Genomic DNA, 21,846 nt, shown 5'->3' on the forward strand with positions numbered 1-21,846 from the left:
GGGTAGCTGGGACGGCAGGAGGGAGGCAAAAGCAGGCGGGCGGTGGGACGGGGAAGGCGGGGGGAGGGGTGGGACGGAGCGTGCCGGAACTGGGGTAGGGGGAACGGGGGCCGCGTGGTCGGGGGCGCGCCGGTCTCAGTGGGCAGGAAAGGAGGGGGGCCGGCGGGGACAGAGGATGCGGGGGCCGCGTGGTCGGGGGGAGGGGTAGGAGATACGGGGGTTGCGGGGGTACGGGGGGCTCGTCACGCGTTGTGTATTGGCAGCATGCATTTCTACGAGTGCTCTGCAGGCTGGGAGGAGCTTAGCGGCCGCCACAGTTCGGCGAGAGATGTTATTAAAAAGCTTATTACCAACTGTGTCCCAAAAATCTCTAGTAAAAAATTCTGAGTGTTTTGCGTTTGGGAAAGTAACTAGAGTCCAGGTTAGGAGGGTTTTTAGTTCTCGTTTAGGCAATTTACTTTGGCCGGCTTTTAGTGAGAATTTTAGTTGCTTATACAGCTTTTTTTCTGGGGTTGAATAGTTTTGACCCGTGATAGACTGGTTTGTGACTCACCTCTTATTTTAATGATGTCAGCTCGTCTCTCAGAGCTCGGGTGATGGGTGCTGGCCGGGCACGTCCCGTCCGTTCTCGGGTGTCACTTAGTAATACTCGCACATAACCACGCTGCAGAGTCGTCTAAAAACTACAGTGCGGACGCTGCAGCGGAAAAACTTTTAGAGAGTTTGGGGTGTAGATGCTGTGACAGCGTCTGCCCCTCGCTCGACCACGTAGAGGCTTTGCCCGCCTAGCCCAGGTGAGACGTCGCTTCGCAACGCCCCCCTGAGCTCGGGGGCTCCACGGAAACCGGGGGTTCAGACGCTGCTTGGCAACCTTCACCCCGAAGAAACCACGCAGGGGATGTCCCGTGTAGCACAGAAGAGGCGTGGCTTTGCCACCCTTCTCAATGCCACGGGGCCCTGCGGAAACCAGGGGTGCGGACGCCGTTCGGAACGTGCGCCCCGAAAAAGCCACGCGGCGGATACCCCTAGAGCTCCGGAGCCGACGCTGCTGAGCGACGGCCGGCCAGTGCCCGAGGGTGCCGCGGAACAGTGGAAAGAGAGTTACGGTGTTATGATGATCGGCCGCATAAACTGCGCTCTAGACGGCCTTAAAGGGTGAAAAAACCTGTCTTCGTAGTTGCCAGTGATGATGGAGCAGTGTCTCACCGATGGAGGAGTCGTGGGATGGCTCGTAAACGTGCGGGCGCCAGGTATTGGTGTGTAAAAACGCTCACTCGCGGTGAGAGACTTCTCCGGGGTCAAGCTGTTCAAGTATAAGCAATTTATTATAAGGGTAAAAAGAGGGGAGATCCGTGTCCGCCGCCGGCCTCGGCGTCCGCGTGGTCCGGGGAAGGGGAGAGAGAACGGGTAAGAGCAGGGGAGGAGAGGTTGGGAAAGGGGAGGGAGGGAATAAGAGAGCAATAGAGGGAAAGAGGGAAAAACCAGAGGTAGAGAGCAAGGAAGACTAGTGGGGTAGGAGCAGGGAGAGGGGGCTGAGAGTTAAGAGTGGGGGAGAGGGCTAGACGGGAAGGAGGTAAGGGAGCGGGGTTCAGAGGTAAGAGCGGGGGAGAGGGGAGCTGAGAGAGGGGTAAGAGTTGAGAGCGAAGTTCTTGTTACAATCCAATATATCTTTTTCTATCGTGAATATTCTAATTCTTAGTAACCGATCACCATGAGACACGGCCACTAAAGAGTTTACATACAGCCTATGCGCTTCCCTATATTAACGTACAGTGCTGCGCTTTAGACTCTACAAAGCTTTACAAGTTCTTTCCTTGCTTCTTTACCTTTGGACTTCTCGATCAGCAGAAGGACATTGTTTTGTCAGCAGGGATTCTCGTTCAACTGGCTAGGCTATTGTTCTTTGGTTAACCGGCACTCGGTATCCTAGGACTCGGAGCAGGCTTTCATTTCTACTTTGATTCTAGCCTTCATATTTTCAGAATCTTCTGACAAACAATCACATTCATAAGGTTTCCCTGTTTCACCCTCCCCAACAGAGTTGCTTCCCTCAGTTTCAACTACTTTCGTCCTCATCATCCCCATTTTTTCTAGGGACGCTTTGGAGGGACTAGGAAGATGAAATCAAAAGGAAAAAAGGAGAAAGATCCCCCCTGCAAATCCAGATCCCCCCTGCAAATCCATGCACCGGTTCATCTGCTCGGCTGCTGCTGCTTGACGGAGGTTTGTCCGATACCCGGTGCTGTTGCCCCTGGGTGAGAGGGTAGGGGCGGAAAGGGCTCGCCGCTAGTTCCCTGAACGCCTCGTTGTCTGCGCCTGATGCGCTGGGCCAGGCCTTGACTTTACCTGGATAGAGAATTGACAAAGCCAGAAGTTTTCTGGATCAAAACAATACTCGGGTCAATTGGACTTGGCAATTAGTGAATTAATATAGCAGCTGGATTTTTACCGTGGGCTTGGAAAATTGTTATCCGGACATGATTTTCCAATCTTCCGTTGATTCATCGGCAGTGGCAGACTCTGGAATGAGAGTATATATTTAGTACATTCAGTAATTCATATTACATATTATATAGATAAGTTTAATATCGCATAATATTAATTATGCACCGTCTTAATCAGTTTTTGATTGCTGTAAAAGTATTATTTCCTATATGTATACATATGCATGTGTTTTACTTTGATGGTTTTTCTCTGTCAGAACAAGACAGTGGATATTTGACCTTTGTTTACAAGAGAGGGGGAGGAAACAGGCTGCAGTTCAGAAGCGTGGAAACACTATGTATGTATTTTAGATTTTGGAAAAAATGCCAAGATTGTATATCTATTGCGAATAATTCTTGAACGGTCCTTTTTAAACGAGTCTTTCACAAAGCCAGTTCCATCAATTATCAGGTATTCTTCTAACAGTACTCAAGCAAAGTTGAGAGAGAATTCTTTGGTTCCTGTCAAAGGTTCAAAGGGAGAAGATTAAAAATTAATTTCAATTAGTAATTTGGAGTAAAGTGTATCTTTGTGTATTCACAGGTTCAAAGCAGAAGTAACTTCCTAGCGAAGAACCATGGAAACTCATCAGCTGCAGAGACGAGCAGACGGCCCAAAGAGCAGAAGAGCGAGCACACCTATGTGAACCGTATCGAGACCGCAGTTGACGGCCGAACGCCTGTGATCCCGCGCGCGAGAGCGATGAACTTTGGGTTTCGTGTGAAAGAGTAGGAAAATCGATATTGTAAGGCCTCATTTGTTAAAGCATGGTGTGAACTGTGTCAAGATTCAGAATCCTGCATGAGAGATCAAGTCCTTGAAGATGAAGGTGAATCAGGTATCCCCCTTGAGCTGTATCATTTTGTTGATCGCTTTGTGATGCAATTTCACCTGCATTGATTCTTTTAGTTAACTCAAAAGAAAGTGTACCTTATCTCAGTGAAAATAGATTTTTGTATAATATTCAATTTTTCTTTTTATTTAGCATGTTCTATATAAAGAGGCAACATCTTAGTGTAACCTTATATCAGTCTTAGTCACACTTGATTGTGAAGAGTTTGACTCAAGAAATTTCAGATAGATATTTATAACAACTCAGCTTTCAATTCAAGTAGTTTCAGCAGAAACTTTAAAGCAATTAGACAAATTAAGCTACCGGTTAAGTTAGCAACCTAGATCTATTTCTCTAGCTTAGAGTGGTTAGTTAACTGATGTTCAAAACTGGAGGCAGAGCGCTCTGTAGAACAGAGCAGCAGTTCTGTTGTTGCTGCGTAGGGCTTGAGAGAAGGAAAAATAACCCTGAATGAAAACTAATCAAAGAAAAGGTTTGGGTTGATTTTTTTTTTTTCTTTTTTTAAGGAGTGGGGCAAATGTTGGAGTCTGGAATACAGAGTGCGTACCCTTGTTTCTGATACTTAGTTATAAGATCCAGAAAAACATTGAATTTCATATAATGTGAAATTCATGAGCATGTTTTCATGGTGATACATGAAAACAAATGTTAAAGTTAGATAGAAAAAGCTACAAGTGTAAGGGTATAGATTAGAAAGTTTTTTTAAATCACTGGGTGAAAAAGTTTAGAGAACAGGAGACAAGATGGAGGATTTAGGGTGTTGTCTCTTGTCCCTTTTTCTTTCTTCTGCATGTTATTCTCAGAGAGATCAGAGATGTTAAGAGAGACACCGGGGTTTCTGATAAGCCCCCGGAAGGGATAAGGCGAGGCACATACGACACGAGAGGTACGAAAGGCACGGAAGGCACGGTAGAAAAGTGACGCGACACACCCCGGGATTGCTCTGTCCTGCGCACCTCAGCACTGTGAGCCAAAGTGAGGCTTTCCCTTGAGGTGGCCTAAGGGGACACAGCTTGGACCTCCACATCTCCAAAGCTGACTCGAGAATCCTTGGGCACGAGTGCTTACCTGGCACACCGCTTTCATGCCCCTCTGTAGTTCTTGGACTTCGACTTAGCTCTCATATGCGTGGGGACGAGAAGCCACGTGGGGCACAAGGGAAGGCCGCCTCACCGTCTGGCACGTTTCTGGCTGGCTGTTGTCTCTTGGACAGGTACAATAAAGAAAACCAAATATCAGTGCAAGATCTTAGCAGCACATCTGTGAAAACCCAACACTCAGTCTCCTGACAATGGCTGGGTCCTTCGCCTGCATGCTTCAGCCCCGCTGGGATGCTGAGGCTTGCGGAGCGAAACTCTTCAAGCGGTATTGCCGTTATTATCCGAACGAACCGCCGCCTTGATGAGGTTTGGGAGCCTCCCCGGTTGCGGATGAACGGGGACCCCGGGGTGGGCCGGGGCTGGAAACCCCTGGTTATCCCACACAAGCGGGACCTACGTGGCCACTATCTCTTCTCAACTGGCCCTAGAACACGGTGTACTGCCTGCACCTCTCAGGGTTCTGGCACTCTGCTGCTTTAGGATTCCTGCCTGCAGCTGCCTCAGGGAAATGGGAGCGCTGTTAGGGCTGCTGTTTATGGTTGGGGGTGGGGTACAACTGTATTCTACCGTACCTGTACCCCTTATTTTCACTGTTTGCTCAGCCTTTTTTTTTTTTTTTTGGAACTCTTGTGACAGATTGAGGGCACTGAGGAGGGACTGCCAAGATGGAATCAAAAGGGAAAAGCAGAAAGATCAGCCCTGCAAATCCACACTGGCTCACCTGTTCAGCTGCTGTTTCCTGGCAAAAAGCTTTGTCCCTCACCACCTCCTCTGAGCAATGCTCCGGGTCCAAGTGCATCCTGGTGCTCCCCCAGACCCTATGACATGCTCTCACTGTCATGTTGGAGGCTGAGATACAGAGTGTGTGCCCTTGTTTTTAATATTTAGTTCTAGGATTCAAGGAAACACTGAATTTCATATAATACGAAATTCATGTGCATGTTTTCATGGTGACACATGAAAACAAATATTAAAGTTAGATAGGAAAAGTGTAAATGTGTAGATTAGAAAGTTTCTTAAATCACTGGGTGAAAAAGTAGTTTAGAGAACAGGAGACAAGATGGAGGATTTAGGGTGTTGTCTCTTGTCCTTCTTCTTTCTTCTTCATGTTCTTCTCCTAGGGTTAGGGTTAGGGTACTACAAAGTTTTGGTAGTAGTAGGTGATTGGGTAGAAAATGTCACAGTGCAGCACACAGGTGTTGGGTCATTGGGTCACTAAGAAAAATAATTTAGTTGGCACCTGTTAATTGGGTAAATGGACATATAAAAGACCTTGAAGAAGATCTTTGTTAGCCATTTTACCCCTTTTCTATCATAGTGCACATAGCTCCTTGTACCTTGTAATGCTGATAACAAAAAATAAACAACTGAGACCGAACGAGAGAAAACCATGCTCCCTCTCATCAATCTTCAGTTCAAAGGGAAAAAGAACCCAAATCAAAAAGTCCATAAAGAGACAAGTGGCTCCCAAACTTGGGGTACTTTGAACTGAAGGCTCCTGTTGAAAAAAAAAAAAGGAAAAAAGAGAAGACAGCAGAAAGCCGGAAAACTCCCTGGAAAGGGGAAAAAGATCTTGGTAATCCTGGTGCTGGTGAGAGCAGACAAGCCAAGCCACACTGTCTGTGAGCTGTGGAATGGATCACAGATAGAGGAGCTGAGAGAAAGCTGAGCCTGAGGTCAGGTAAGCCGTCAAAAGGGAGCAGAAATATGGGAAACATGTCCAGACCTGAGGGGGAGGTTTTGGCTATTTTGGAAGCTATGGTAAAGGAGCACCCGATCTCTGTGTCCACGGATGAGCTTAAAAGCCTTCTATCCTGGGTACGGGTAGAATTCCCTAACGTGGATTCAGACAAAATTTTTACCCCAAGCCTGTGGGAGAAGATAAATGTGAGAGTATATGAAAAAACCACTCTTAGAGACGAGGTAGCAGCTGAACTTCTAACGGCTTCTGCAGTGACTTATGAAGTCATCGCCAGTAAATGGGACTCTGAAACTCAAGCAAGGGACACTATGGGTCCAGAAAAACAGAAGGGTTTGTTTCAGTCAAATGCGGAATGCTTGTTACCGCACGCTGTAAAGTCTGTGTCAGCCTCCTGGAAATCTACCTTAGGAAAGAGAATGTCTAAGCCTGTTGAAAGCCCAGAAAAACAACTATACAGAGACGAGGAGGCAATTCTAAAATGCGGGCAGAATTTGCAAAAAGGGGTCTTAGAGCTTTTGCAAGAGTGTCTGGGTTCTCTTGGAGCTGTTCCAGCGCCCGGTATGCCGGTGCCAGCAGAACAGGGAGGGGAAATTTCCTTGGCCGCCTGCGTGCCGGCAGCCGAGTCCCTTTCCGGCCCTAAGGGAGTGGAGTGGACAGCCCTGTCCCCCCTCGGAGGGTACGGGAGGGTTCTGCCCGAGCCAGAGCTGTCCGGGACCTCCACGGGCACGGCGGCCCCTGCGCCCCGCCTGCCAGGGGTGGGCTTTGAGCCACAGCTGTCAGTCAACGTGATGTCACAGTGACGCAACCACAGCCGCAGCTCCAGACCCCGCCTGCAGCACCGCCCCCAGGCCAGCCGTCATCCGGGGCGCCCGTGACGTCACGGGGAGGCGTGGTCCCGTCCCTCCGTGCCCAGCCCGGAGCCGGGGCACAGGCGGGTGGAGAAACCGAGCCTCGGCGTGCGCCGAGCGCTGCGGCGGCACTTTTAAAATTGAATTCGCTTGACAATACAGCTGCAGCAGAGCAACAACAGCTGGAAAAAACAACAGCTTCACCACAGCAGATTGATTAGCTGGATACCACACAAAGCCAAGAGTCTTTTGAGCACAGCCGTGGCAATGCACAGTTCGTTCACTCTACAAATCCTCCCAGAGACATGGACTCAGGGTTACGGGACATGTCAATACAAACTCCAGCATCTCTGGGATGGTTTCAGAAAAATAGCCGAAAAGCAAAAATCAAAAGCATTGTAAGATGCATTACTGGCTTATCTGCAAATTATAGCAGTCACAAGCTTCAGAAAGAAGCCCTTATTGAAGTGCCTTCAAAAATGGATCAAAAAGCTTAAAAATGTTGCATAATAGAATACATATAGATGTATTTCTAATGATATCTGTTGGTTTTGTTTTTACAGAATAACATAGAAAATTATATTTATGCATCCCAAGAAATTTAAAAGATTTTTCTTCAGTTTCAGTATTCTCAATACATGAAAGTTTTGAAAATGTTATCTTCTCTATACATCTACTGATAATGTAGTATTGTATGATATAGAGTGATCAAGCAGTATTACTGTAGTTACAGTCAGTTTCTACAAGATGCATTTCTTTAAAATTAAGTTGAAAAATCATATGATTAATCCTACAGAAAAAGGATTTAATGACAGGTTGCTTTCATTTTTAACCTTTCATTTGAATAAGTGTATTGTAGATTTAGTTCAATACAGTTTTCAGTAATCTCAAAGTTATATTAACCGTATATTACCCATTTGCTTGGTATTTTTTTTACAATTTTAATAAAGAAATTTTAATGTGAGTCCTTTTGTTATAAAAAAAAAACAAAACAACAAAACCAAACCTGTATAACAGCATATATACCAATTTGGATTTTAGATTTTAGTTAAAAAACTTAAACTTAATGTTTCTGAAAAGTACTACAAAAGCTGAATCGCAAATTACCAAATCTGTGGTGTTGTATTTTTTCTCTAGTAAAACTGAATTCTAAAAATCCTAACAAATTTAAGCGTATACCAAGCAAATTCTTGTTACGAATGGTATTTTTAATAACATGTGCAGTTATTATAAGTTATTCTCAAAACCAGATAACATAGAATGGTGATAAATTTGTTGCATCCCTATAATCTCTATAGTGAATCAATATTCCTGTTATATTGTGTTCAAAGAAGTGTATACCAAACGTTTAATTGCTTTTTTTTTATAATAACAGAGTAAGATTAAGTTGTGTTTTCATCTAATATAGATTGTGTTAATAAGATTAAGCAAAGTTAAATTTCACTATGTTTAAGTTTGAGTGTTTTTTACTTAAGTTATAACTTTAGTATTTTTTGACGTTAAGTTTTGTTACTTCCTTTTATCGTAATTATTTTTTAACAAGTTAAAATTTAAATTTCTTTATGTTTTATTGAAGACATCTGTTTAAAATGCATAGTTATTTTCCTATAGAGATGAAGATAATTACAACTGAAACAGTGGTGACAGAACACTGGTGAGCACCTGCTTAAGAATAGAGGTGAATGCAATTTGTGACACCCGTGATTTCATTAGAAGTTCTATTGTTTGTTATCATCTCTACAGTTTTAGTTTTCTAAAAGTTGCATAAAAAACTTAGTGATTGTTATTTACAAAAAATTTTAAAGTTTTTCACTTTAATTCATTTTTAGTCACTAAGACGTGAATATTTTAAATTTATTATCTTGATTTCCTCAGACACTCACTGATGACATATTCATTCTATAATGTAAATTTATAGATTTCTATGATGAGCATTATGTATAAAGTGTCATTGTATTTACAGGCAGCTTTATACATATTTTAATATATCTTTGTGTAATTACCTTTTAGACACGTGTCATTTGAGATTTTTTTGTTTTCTCACTACAGATGCATCTTGGTAAATAAGTTATGCAGCTGCTTCTATACAGAGTTTTTTTGTCTTGGTTTTTACTCTTCTCCTTGTTTAAGATGATTTGCATTTACCTAATCCAATGTAGCTTTATTATTTTAGTTCCCAGAATTCTAAGAAAATGTGTCATGGTTGAAAGTCAAGGGTTATGAAAGAAACTTCAGATTAAATTAACTACTGAATGGTTTAATTAGTCAATTACCTAAGACATCTGATCATTGTTTTATACAAATGCCTTTTAAAAGTTTGCTGTGTTTTAAGCATCTTATAGCTGCTATTTTTAAACCCCTTGCTTTGAAAATGACTAAAGAGACACCTTTCCAGATGAGGCCTAAGGCTCTGGCCAAGCCTTGACTTTACCTGGATAGAGAATTTACCAATAAACCCAGAAGTTTTCTGCATCAAAACAATACTCAGGTCAATTGGACTTGGCAATTAGTGAATTAATATAGCAGCTGGATTTTTACCGTGGGCTTGGAGAATTGTTATCCGGACATGATTTTCCAATCTTCCGTTGATTTATCAGCAGTGACAGACTCTGGGATGAGAGTATATATTTAGTATATTTAGTAATTCATATTACAGATTATTCAGATAAGTTTAATATTGCATAATATTAATGATGAATCTTCTTAATAAGTTTTTGATTTCTGTAAAAGTGTTATTTCCTATATGTGTATACATGTGCAAGTGTTTTAATTTGATGGTTTTTCATTGTCATAACAAAAAAAACAAATACCTTACTTAATTACAAAAAAAGGGGGGGAACCAAGGCTATGCCTCGGAAGTACAAAAACCTTATAAATCTTAAATTTTTGGAAAAAGTGTAAAGATCTTAGATCTATTGCAAATAATTCTTGAACGGTCCTTTTTAAACAAGTCTTTTACTAAGCCAGTTCCATCAATTATCAGGTATTGTTCTAACAAGACTCAAGCAAAGTTGAGAGAGAATTCTTTGGTTCTGGTCAAAAGTTCAGAAACAAAAAGATTAAAAAATTCATTTCAATTAATAATTTGGAGGAAAGTGTATGTTTGTGTATTCACAGGTTTAAAGCAGAAGTAACTTCCTAGAGAAGAACCTGGAAACTCATCAGCTGCAGAGACAAACAGACGGCCCAAAGAGCGGAAGAGCGAGCACGCCGATGTGAACCGTATCGAGACCGCAGTTGACGGATGAACGCCTTTGATCCCGCGCGCGAGAGCGATGAACTTTGGGTTTCGTGTGAAAAAGTGGGAAAATGAATATTGTAAAGCCTCATTTGTTAAAACATAAGTGAAGGAAAAATAACCCTTCTTGAAAAGTAATCCAATAAAAGATTTAGGTTGATTTTCTTTATTGTTTTTTTGGTTTGTTTTTTTTAAAAAGAGAGGGGCAGATGTTGGAGTCTGAGATACACACTGTGTGCCCTTGTTTTTAATATTTAGTTCTAGGATTCAAGGAAACACTGAATTTCATATAATATGAAATTCATGTGCATGTTTTCATGGTGACACATGAAAACAAATGTTAAAGTTAGATAGGAAAAGTGTAAATGTGTAGATTAGAAAGCCCAGGTGTCCCCAGATGTCCCCAGGTCCCCCCAGGTGAGTTCCAGATGTATCCTCTCCATCCCAGGTGTGTCCCAGGTACCCCCAGGTGTCCCCAGATGTGTCCCAGATGTATCCTCTCTATCCCAGGTGTCCCCAGGTATGTTCCCAGGTACCCCCCCAGGTACCCTCAGGTGTGCCCAGGTGTGTTCCTTCTGTTACCTCTGTCTCTCTTTTCTTTGCCTCCTTTGGGCTCTGTTCTCTGTGGATATATCTTTTCTTTAGTCTCTCAGCCTTCTCTGTGCTCAATTCTCTCTGAATACAGCTTTCTATAATCTCCCAGCCTTCTCTGGGCTGAATTTTCTGTAGATACAGTTCTTTCTATAATTTCCCAGCCTTCTCTGGGCTGAATTCTCTGTGAATACAGCTTTCTATAGTTCCCCAGCCTTCTCTGGGCTGAATTCTTCTGGGATCCTCCCTCGTGGGGAGTTCCACTTATATCTCAGTTCTCATTATTCGAAGTAAACTCTCGAGCTCGTTAAAATCTTGTTTCTCGTGTTTATTGCAGAATCCTTACAAAAGTTAACAGGTTTCTCTAGGCTGGTTTCAAGGTTAATCTTTGCAATTTGGTACATTTCTTTCTTCTGATGGTACAAACAAGGCCTTGTGGCACACTTCATGTCTGATACACAAAATGGCCCCGAACTACGCAGTTCTTTTATCTTTATACTTATTTTTATCCAATTAACAATAGACACGTATATTATTTTTCTTAATGACCCAATGACCCATCACCTCTGTGATGCACTGCGGCATTTTCTATCCAATTACTAACTACTACCCAAAAACCTCTAGGAAAAGAACATGAAGAAGAAAGAAGAAGGACAAGAGACAACACTCTAAATCCTCCATCTTGTCTCCTGTTCTCTAAACTACTTTTTCACCCAGTGATTTAAGAAACTTTCTAATCTACACACCTACCTTTCTTATCTAACTTTAGCATTAGTTTTCATGTATCACTATGAAAACATGCTCATGAATTTAATATTATATGAAATTCAGTGTTCTCTTGAATCCCAGAACTAAACATTAAAAGCAAGGGCACACAGTCTGTATTTCAGACTCCAACATCTGCCCCTCTCTTAAAAAAAAAAATTTAAAAAAATCAACCCAAAGCTTTTGTTTGATTACTTTTCAAGAAGGGTTATTTTTCCTTCACTCATGCCTTATGCACTAACAACAGAACTGCTGCTCTGTTCCACAGAGCGCTCTGCCTCCAGTTTTGAACATCAGTTAACTAACTACCCAAAGCTAGAGAAATAGATCTAGGTTGCTTACTTGACTAGTAGCTTAATTTGTCTAATTGCTCTAAAGTTTCTGCTGAAGTTAATTGAATTGAAAGCTAAGTTGTTATAAATCTCTATCTAAAATTTCAAAAGTCAAACTCTTCACAATCAGGTGTGACTAAGATTGATACAAGATTACACTAAGATGTTGCCTCTTTCTATAGAGCATGATTTGGAATAATATTCATTATCTCATTTTCATTCTGTTTTAACACAGAAAAATTGGATATTATACTAAAATCTATTTTCTGAGATAAGGTACACTTTCTTTTGAGTTAACTAAAAGAAGTGATGCAGGTGAAATTGCATCACAAAGTGATCAACAAAATGATACAGCTCAAGGGTGATGCCTGATTCACTTTCATATTCAAGGACTTTATCTCTCGTGCAAGATTCTGAATCTTGACACTGTTCACACCATGCTTTAACAAATGAGGCTTTAAAATATCGACTTTCCCACTGTTTCTCATGAAACCCAAAGTTCACTGTTCTTGCATGTTGGATCTAAGCTGTTCTGCTGTCAACTGTGGTCTTGATACAATTCACATCTGCGTGCTCGCTCTTCTGCTCTTTGGGCTGTCTGCTTGTCTCTGCAGCTGATGAGTTTTCATGTTCTTTGCTAGGAAGTTACTTTTGCTTTGAACCTGTGAATACACAAACATACACTTTCCTCCAAATTATTAATTGAAATGAATTTTTTAATCTTTTTGCTTCTGAACTTTTGACCAGAACCAAAGAATTCTCTCTCAACTTTGCTTGAGTACCGTTAGAACAATACCTAATAATTGATGGAACTGGCTTCGTAAAAGACTTGTTTAAAAAGGACTGTTCAAGAATTGTTTGCAATAGATATAAGATCTTTACGCTTTTTCAAAAAATTTAAAATATATTAGGTTTTTATACTTCCGAGGCATAGCCTTGGTCCCCCCCTTTTTCTTTATATAATTAAGTAAGGTATTTGTTTTTTTGTTATGACAATGAAAAATCATCAAATTAAAACACTTGCACATGTATACACATAGGAAGTAACACTTTTACAAAAATCAAAAACTTATTAAGAAGATGCATAATTAATATTATGCGATATTAAACTTATCTGAATAATCTCTAATATGAATGGCTAAATGTACTAAATATATACTCTCATCCCAGAGTCTGCCACAGCTGATAAATCAACGGAAGATTGGAAAATCATGTCGGGATAACAATTTTCCAAGCTCGCTGTAAAATCCAGCTGCTATATTAATTCACTAATTGCCAAGTCCAATTGACTTGAATATTGTTTTGATGCAGAAAACTTCTGGGTTTATTGGTAAATTCTCCATCCAGGTAAAGTCAAGGCTTGGCCAGAGCCTTAGGCTTCATCTGGAAAGATGTCTCCTAACTCATTTTTAAAGCAAGGGGTTTAAAAATAACAGCTATAAGATGCTTAAAACACAGCAAACTTCCAAAAAACATTCGTATAAAGCAAATGACAAGAAGTCTTAGGTACCAGATCAATTAAATTATGCAGCAGTTGGTTTAATCTGAAGCTTCTCTCATGGCAGTTGACCCTTAGCAATGGTACATCTTCTTAAAATTTTGAAAACACTGAAAAATAAGAAAGCTATAACAATAGCAATAACAATATATCAACGATATAACAATATAACAATAATAATATAACAACAAACAATAGAACTCTCAATGAAGTTAAAGGTGTCACAGACTGCATTCACTTCTGTCCACAAGCAGGTGTTCATCTTCATCTCTTTAGGAAAATAACTATATTTTGCAATTTAAACAAATATCTTCAACAAAACATAAGGCAATTTAAATTTAAACTTGTTAGAAATTAATTATGATAAAAGGAAGTAACAAAACTTAAAATCAAAAAATACTAAAGTTATAACTTAACTTAAAAACACTCAAACTTAAACATAGTGAAATTTAACTTTGATTAATTCTATTAACACTTAATCTATATCAGATGACAATACAACTTAATCTTACTCTATTATTATTAAAAAAAGGCAACTAAAAATTTGGTATACACTTCTTTGAACACAATATAATAGGAATATTGGTTCACTATAAAGATTATAGGGATGCAACAAATTTATCATCATTCTATGTTATCTGGTTTTGAGAATAACTCATAATAACTGTAGATGTTATTAAAAATATCAATTCATAACAAGAATTTGCTTGGTATATGCTTATATTTGTTAGGATTTTTAGAGTGCAGTTTCACTAGAAAAAAAAAAAAAAAAAAAAAAACCAACACCACAGATTTGGTAATTTGCTATTCAGCTTTTGTAGTACTTTTCAGAAACATTAAGTCTAACTTTTTAACCAAAATTCAAAATCCAAATTGATATATATGCTGTTATACATGTTTTTTTTATAACAAAAGGACTCACATTAAAATTGCCTAATTATAAAAAAAAAACCAAGCAAATGGGTAATATATGGTTAACATAATTTTGAAATTACTGAAAACTGTATTGAACTAACTCCACAATACACATACTCAAATAAAAGGAAAGGTTAAAAATAAAAGAAATTTGTCATTCAATCCTTTTTCTGTAGGATTAATCATATGATCTTTTAACTCAATTTTAAAGAAATGCTTCTTACAGAAACTGACTGTAACTACAGTAATAATGCTTGATGATCACACCATATGATACAGTATTATATTATCAGTAGATGTATAGTGAAGATAACATTTTCAAAACCTTCATGTATTAGGAATACTGAAACAGAAGAAAAATCTTTTAAACTTCTTGGGATGTATAAATATCATTTTCCATGCTATTTTGTAAAAATAAAACCAGCAGATATTATTAAAAAGGCAACATCTATATATATTTCATTATAAAATATCTATAAGCTTTTTGATCTATTTTTGAAGGCACTTCATTCAATAGAGACTTCTTTTTAAAACTCAATCATGATTACAACAATTTGCTGATTTACCAACAATCCAATTTGCAAAGCTTTTAATTTTTTAATTGTCCAATTAAAACACTCTCTTTTTTGTCCCTCTCTGAGATGTCCAGCTTTCTGTTGTTTCTCTTTTGTTTTGTTACTTTCTGTAGCTTCATCGAAGTTGCGTGAGTTGTTTTACCGGTGGTTGCCAGGGCGACAGCGTTTCTAGCTGCTGTGTGCTATCAAGCCCGTCCGCGCCGGGCTGTTTTTGAATCTGAGAAAAGAACTCTAAAAACTTATATTTAGGAAGAAACTCCTTTTCAGGAGATAAATCCCTTTTTGGGTGACTGCTGTTTGTCCCAGAAAACGGACCCACAACCCTGAGATCAAGAGTCTCAGGCTCTGCCGGCTGAGCTAGCCGGGCCGACTTTCCGAGCTTTTCCGGCTCGGCTTCAGTGCTGAAACGCGCATGCGCGGCTGGACAGGGGCCCCGCCAATCTACCCTCCGGAGGGCCGGGTCTTCCCCGTTATGAATCACGGCAGTGCTTTCCCTGCGGGGCGTGCATTTATAACTTTGGCCAGCCCCTTTTCTTTCGCTGTCTGTCTACGGCAGCGTTCTAATATTTTTTTTTTCCTTCTCTAATCTTTCCCCCCTTTGCTCGGGGTCACTCCGCGGCGCGGCCATCCCGCCGTTTCCCGCCGCTCTTTGAAGCCTCTCCTCTTTGGGCAGCTTCTAACTCCGCCTGATGGGCGGGTATTTTCGGGGTTGCCTGCTGAGCAAATACCCCCCTCCGTGTCCCCTCTTGGGCAGACACACCTTTACTAGCCTTTTCTAACATCTCTGTGTTATTAAATTCGTCAGAGGGCGGGGTAGGCTCCTTCCCTCGCTCTGGCTCCTCTGACGTGCATGGAGGGTGCAGGGTAGGGGGCTGTTCTAAAGGCGTGGTTTTAGAAACAGCGTGGAACTTTTCTAACTTTTTTTTTTTTTTCTCCATTCCGCCCCCCGCGATTTCTTCTAACTGCAATAATTCCAAAAAAAAAAACTCTATATAAACCATCATATCTCTCCATGCAATCTTTTTAATCTCTAACAATATAACAAACTGCTCACTCTGCTTTCTGAAGTAACACAAGCTTCCCGGTGTTCAGTTTTCCCTCGCATTCCTCCCTCGTCCCCCCACGTTCTCTGAAGGGACAGGGGCAGGGGTACCACGCCGCCGGGGAATTATCTGGGTTTTCCCGTGCTTTCAGAAAGGGCAGTTCATCTCCCCCTATTCCCGGGGCTATTAACTCTTTAAACATCATATTTATATTTTCCCCCAAATCCTGGGTTTAAACAATCTCTCTTTATAAATATTCAACCCCATTATATAGACTGTATACAGCTTACCAGACCTGGCTATCTTCAGATTACTGACCAGCAGAATCCAATGTTCCGAGTCCAGGGCCCTTGGAATTTCGGAATGTGATAGCAGATGTTTTTCTCCAGGATTTCTTTCAGGAACTGGTTGCTGTGATCCTGCAGGTGTTGATTGAAGCTTCTGTGAGTTTGTCCTCACACGGGGCACCACTTGTTACCTCTGTCTCTCTTTTCTTTGCCTCCTTTGGGCTCTGTTCTCTGTGGATATATCTTTTCTTTAGTCTCTCAGCCTTCTCTGGGCTCAATTCTCTGTGAATACAGCTTTCTATAATCTCCCAGCCTTCTCTGGGCTGAATTTTCTGTAGATACAGTTCTTTCTATAATTTCCCAGCCTTCTCTGGGCTGAATTCTCTGTGAATACAGCTTTCTATAGTTCCCCAGCCTTCTCTGGGCTGAATTCTCCTGGGATCCTCCCTCGTGGGGAGTTCCACTTATATCTCAGTTCTCATTATTCGAAGTAAACTCTCGAGCTCGTTAGAATCTTGTTTCTCGTGTTTATTGCAGAATCCTTACAAAAGTTAACAGGTTTCTCTAGGCTGGTTTCAAGGTTAATCTTTGCAATTTGGTACATTTCTTGCTTCTGATGGTACAAACAAGGCCTTGTGGCACACTTCATGTCTGATACACAAAATGGCCCCGAACTACGCAGTTCTTTTATCTTTATACTTATTTTTATCCAATTAACAATAGACACGTATATTATTTTTCTTAATGACCCAATGACCCATCACCTCTGTGATGCACTGCGGCATTTTCTATCCAATTACTAACTACTACCCAAAAACCTCTAGGAGAAGAACATGAAGAAGAAAGAAGAAGGACAAGAGACAACACCCTAAATCCTCCATCTTGTCTCCTGTTCTCTAAACTACTTTTTCACCCAGTGATTTAAGAAACTTTCTAATCTACACACCTACCTTTCTTATCTAACTTTAGCATTTGTTTTCATGTATCACTATGAAAACATGCTCATGAATTTAATATTATATGAAATTCAGTGTTCTCTTGAATCCCAGAACTAAACATTAAAAGCAAGGGCACACAGTCTGTATTTCAGACTCCAACACCTTCTATCCCCAGGTGTCCCCAGGTGTGTCCCCAGGTGTATCTCAGGTGTCCCCAGGTGTGTCCCAGGTGTATCTCAGGGGCCCCCAGGTGTCCCCAGGTGTGTCCCCAAGGTGTCCCCAGGTATCCCCAGGTGTGTCCCCAGATGTCCCCAGGTGTATCTCAGGTGTCCCCAGGTGTGTCCCAGATGTCCCCAGCTGTCCCCAGGTGTGTTCCAGGTGTGCTTCTAGAACGTGTTCTAGATTGCTCTAGATCGGGGTCTAGACTGGGTTCTAGATTGCTCTAGAGTGTTCTAGATCACGTGCTAGATTGTTCTAGAGCGTTCTATACCACGTTCTAGATTGTTCTAGACTCGGTTCTAGAGCGTTCTAGACTGGGTCCTAGAGCGTTCTAGATCACGTTCTAGAGCGTTCTAGATCACGTTCTAGATTGTTCTAGACTGGGTTCTAGAGCGTTCTAGACTAGGTTCTAGATTGTTCTAGATTGGGTTCTAGATTGAGTTCTAGACTGTTCTGGACTGGGTTCTAGACGGGGTTCCAGGTGTGTCCCCAGGTGTGTCCCAGCTGTCCCCAGGTGTCCCCAGGTCCCCCCAGGTGTCCCCAAATGTCTCCCAGATGTTCTCCAGGTGTCCCCAGGTGTGTCTCAGGTATCTCAGATGTTCCCCAGCTGTCCCCAGGTGTGTCTCAGCTGTCCCCAGGTGTCCCCAGGTGGCCCCCAGGTGTCACCAGGTGTCCCCAGGTGTATCTCAGCTGTCCCCAGGTGTGCTTTTGGTGTCCCCAGATGTGTCTTAGGTCCCCCCAGGTGTCCCCAGGTGTCCCCAGGTGTGTCTCAGGTCCCCCCAGGTGTCCCCAAATATCTCCGAGATGTTCTCCAGGTGTCCCCAGGTGTGTCTCAGGTATCTCAGATGTTCCCCAGATGTTCCTCAGCTGTCCCCAGGTGTGTCTCAGCTGTCCCCAGGTGGCCCCCTGGTGTCACTAGGTGTCCCCAGGTGTGTCCCAGATGTATCCGCTCTATCCCAGGTGTCCCCAGGTATGTTCCCAGGTACCCCCCCAGGTACCCTCAGGTGTGCCCAGGTGTGTTCCTTCTATCCCCAGGTTTCCCCAGGTGTGTCCCCAGGCATATCTCAGGTGTCCCCAGGTGTGCCCAGGTGTCTCCAGGTATATCTCAGGTGTCCCCAGGTGTGTCCCAGGTGTATCTCAGGGGCCCCCAGGTGTCCCCAGGTGTGTCCCCAGCTGTCCCCAGGTGTGTCCAGGTGTCCCCAGGTGTGTCTCAGGTATCTCAGATGTTCCCCAGCTGTCCCCAGGTGTGTCCCAGGTGTCCCCAGTTGTCCCCAGGTGGCCCCCAGGTGTCACCAGGTGTCCCCAGGTGTATCTCAGCTGTCCCCAGGTGTGCTTTTGGTGTCCCCAGATGTGTCTTAGGTCCCCCCAGGTGTCCCCAGGTGTCCCCAGGTGTGTCTCAGGTCCCCCCAGGTGTCCCCAAATGTCTCCCAGATGTTCTCCAGGTGTCCCCAGGTGTGTCTCAGGTATCTCAGATGTTCCCCAGATGTTCCTCAGCTGTTCCCAGGTGTGTCTCAGCTGTCCCCAGGTGTCCCCAGTTGTCCCCAGGTGTATCTCAGCTGTCCCCAGGTGTGGTTTTGGTGTCCCCAGATGTGTCTTAGGTCCCCCCAGGTGTCCCCAGGTGCGCTCACGTTGTCGGTCAGGGTGACGTCGGCCCCTAGGGTCAGGGGTCGCCGAATGACCTCGATGTGTTTGTGCTCGGCCGCCCAAATGATCGGGGTGCAGCCGCCGTTGTCCTGAGGGGTCATCCAGGGGTCAGCGCCGCCTCCAGACACCCAAAATCACCCCAAAACACCCCAAAAACAACCCAAAAACAGCCCCAAAACAACCCCCAAAACAACCCCAAAAACAGCCCTAAAACAGCCAAAAAAACACCTGAGAAACAACCCCTAAACAGCCCAAAAACAGCCCCAGAGCAGCCCTGACCCTCTGACTACTGCCAGGACACTCCGGACACTGACTGGACACTCAGGGGTCACTCAGGGGACACTCACACACTCAGGGGTCACTCAGGAGAGTGAGTGGACACTCAGGGGTCACTCACTGACCTCTCACCTGGGCGTTGACGTCCACCTGTCCAGTTCCCAGCAGGGACACACAGAGTGGACACTCACACACTCAGATCACACTCAAGGCTCACTCAGAACACTCAGGACAGTGAGTGGACACTCAGGACAGTGAGTGGACACTCAGTGGTCACTCACTGACCACTCACCTGGGCGTTGACGTCCACCTGTCCGGTTCCCAGCAGCAGCTCCACCATCTCCAAGTTCCCGTTCTTGGCCGCGTGGTGCAGGCAGGTGGAGCCGTCCTCCTCCTGTGACGTCATCGACAGGGGAAGCAGTGACGTCATCGACGGCTGCGCCGTGACGTCATCGACGGCAGAGCTGTGATGTCATCGACGGCAGGGCCGTGATGTCATCGACGGCAGGGCCGTGATGTCATCGACGGCAGGGCCGTGATGTCATACACGGGGCCGCAGTGACGTAATCAACGGGGCCGCCATGATGCCATCAACAGCAGCGCCGTGACGTCATACACGGGGGTGGTGACATCATATGGGGGCGTTTGGTGATGTCAGACACGGGGGGGGGGGGGTGACGTCATACATTGGGGGGGCTTGTGACATCACACAGGGGGCGGTGACGTCACGAGCTGGCGATGACATCACGGAGTGCGGATGACGTCACCGGGCGGGACACGTGACGTCACGTGGGGAGAGAAGGTGACATCACAGGGAACACTATGACGTCACCGGGCCGACAATGACATCACCGGGTGCGGGGCAGGGACAATGTCACCGGGATCAAAATTGAGGTTCACAAAGATCCTGAAGGAGATTTGGGGCAGTTTTGGGGGATTTGGGGCAGTTTTGGGGGGTTTGGGGACAGAAGATGAGACACCCCAGGCGGGAGACGCAGCCCTGGTGGAAACGGCGCCCAATGCGCACGTCAGGGTGGCATTCGAGAAATGTGCCCTAAAATCCAGAAATCGGCACAAAATCAGCCAAAATCAGCAAAAATCGGTGAAAAAACGGCAAAAAAACAGCCTGAAGTAGCCCAAAATCACCCAAAACCACCCTGAAATCAACCAAAATCAGCCTGAAATAACCCCAAATCAGCCTGAAGTACCCCAAAATCACTCAAAATCAGCCTGAAACACCCCAAAATACCCAAAAATTGCCATGAAACACCCCAAAATCACTCAAAATCACCCTGAAATCAACCCGAAACACCCCAAAATCAGTCTCAAGCACCCCAGAATCAGCAAAAAAACAGCCTGAAATCACCAGAAATCACCCTGAAATCAACCAAAATTGGCCTGAAATGCACCAAAATCACTCAAAATCCTCCAAAAAACCTCCCAAATCCCCCAAACTGATCCCTAAAAGGCACAAATTGAGGTTCCCAAAGATCCTGAAGGGGATTTGGGGCAGTTTTGGGGCATTTGGGGATTTTTACAGAATTTTCTTGTATTTTATGAGATTTTTTCTAGATTTTTCCAGGGATTTTTTGCAATTTTTTCGTATTTCATGGGATTTTCACGGGGTTTTTTTTGGATTGGGGTAATTTTTGGGTTAAATTCCGGTGATTGTGGGTTTTTCTGGATGCACAGTAGTGCAGAAGTGCCCGCAGCCAGGGTAGCAGTGCTGTTTGACCCCAAAACTCAGGATTTTTATGGGATTTTTTGCCATTTTCTCATATTTTATGGGATTTTTTGTTTTTTTTTTTTTAATTTGAGGATTCTTTTGGATTAAATTCCTGGGATTTTGGGTTTTTCTGGACTCACGGCAGTGCAGAAGTGCCCGCAGCCAGGGTAGCAGTGGTGTTTGACCCCCAGAACTCAGGATTTTTATGGGATTTTTTGCCGTTTTTGCATATTTTACCCAATTTTCACGAGTTTTTTTTTGGATCTGAGGATATTTTGGGTTAAATTCCGGTGATTTTGGGTTTTTCTGGACTCACGGTGGTGCAGAAGTGCCCGCAGCCGGGGCACCCCTTTTCTTGTTGCAGCACAGCTCCTTTTTGGGAGGGGGTCTAGACCTAGAAGGGCTTCCAATAAAGCAGGGTGCTGCTGTCCAGGGCAGTTGGAGTTGTTCTGTGCCTTCTTTGGGGGTGAGGAGCAAAGGCTGAGGGGGACGGGGTGGGCACTGGGGGGCTCCCGTGTCCCTTGGGGCACGCCGAGGTCCCTGGCAGAGGGAGGCAGGCGCTGCGCTGGAGGAGCAAGGTGAGCGGGGAATGGGGAGGGCTCGTGCCGGGTACCCTTGCCCAGAGGGGACCCCGAGCTGCCAGGAAATTCCCTGCGAGGGCTGGATGCAGAATCCAAAAACCTGTGGAGCTGTTCTGGTTTTTACGGTAGGCATTGGCAAGGAACAGGAATGGATCTCTCTAAATTCCCTTGGAAAGAAACCCCCTCTCTGTGCACGCCGTCTTTAGGGTTTTGTTATGTCAGGAACGGCTT

The 21,846-nt window shown here is 43.6% G+C and overlaps 1 long non-coding RNA gene across 1 annotated transcript; it reads left to right on the plus strand.

The window, feature by feature from the left end:
• The first annotated feature begins 1,137 nt into the window (after window positions 1-1,137).
• Window positions 1,138-3,117, plus strand: LOC131574173 (uncharacterized). Its single transcript, XR_009276397.1, has 3 exons — window positions 1,138-1,250; window positions 2,095-2,223; window positions 3,028-3,117. It is a non-coding gene; the product is annotated as an uncharacterized LOC131574173 (long non-coding RNA).
• Window positions 3,118-21,846: the final 18,729 nt, after the last annotated feature.

The sequence above is a fragment of the Poecile atricapillus genome, unplaced genomic scaffold, assembly GCF_030490865.1.
Source record: "Poecile atricapillus isolate bPoeAtr1 unplaced genomic scaffold, bPoeAtr1.hap1 scaffold_100, whole genome shotgun sequence".
NCBI lineage: Eukaryota > Metazoa > Chordata > Aves > Passeriformes > Paridae > Poecile > Poecile atricapillus.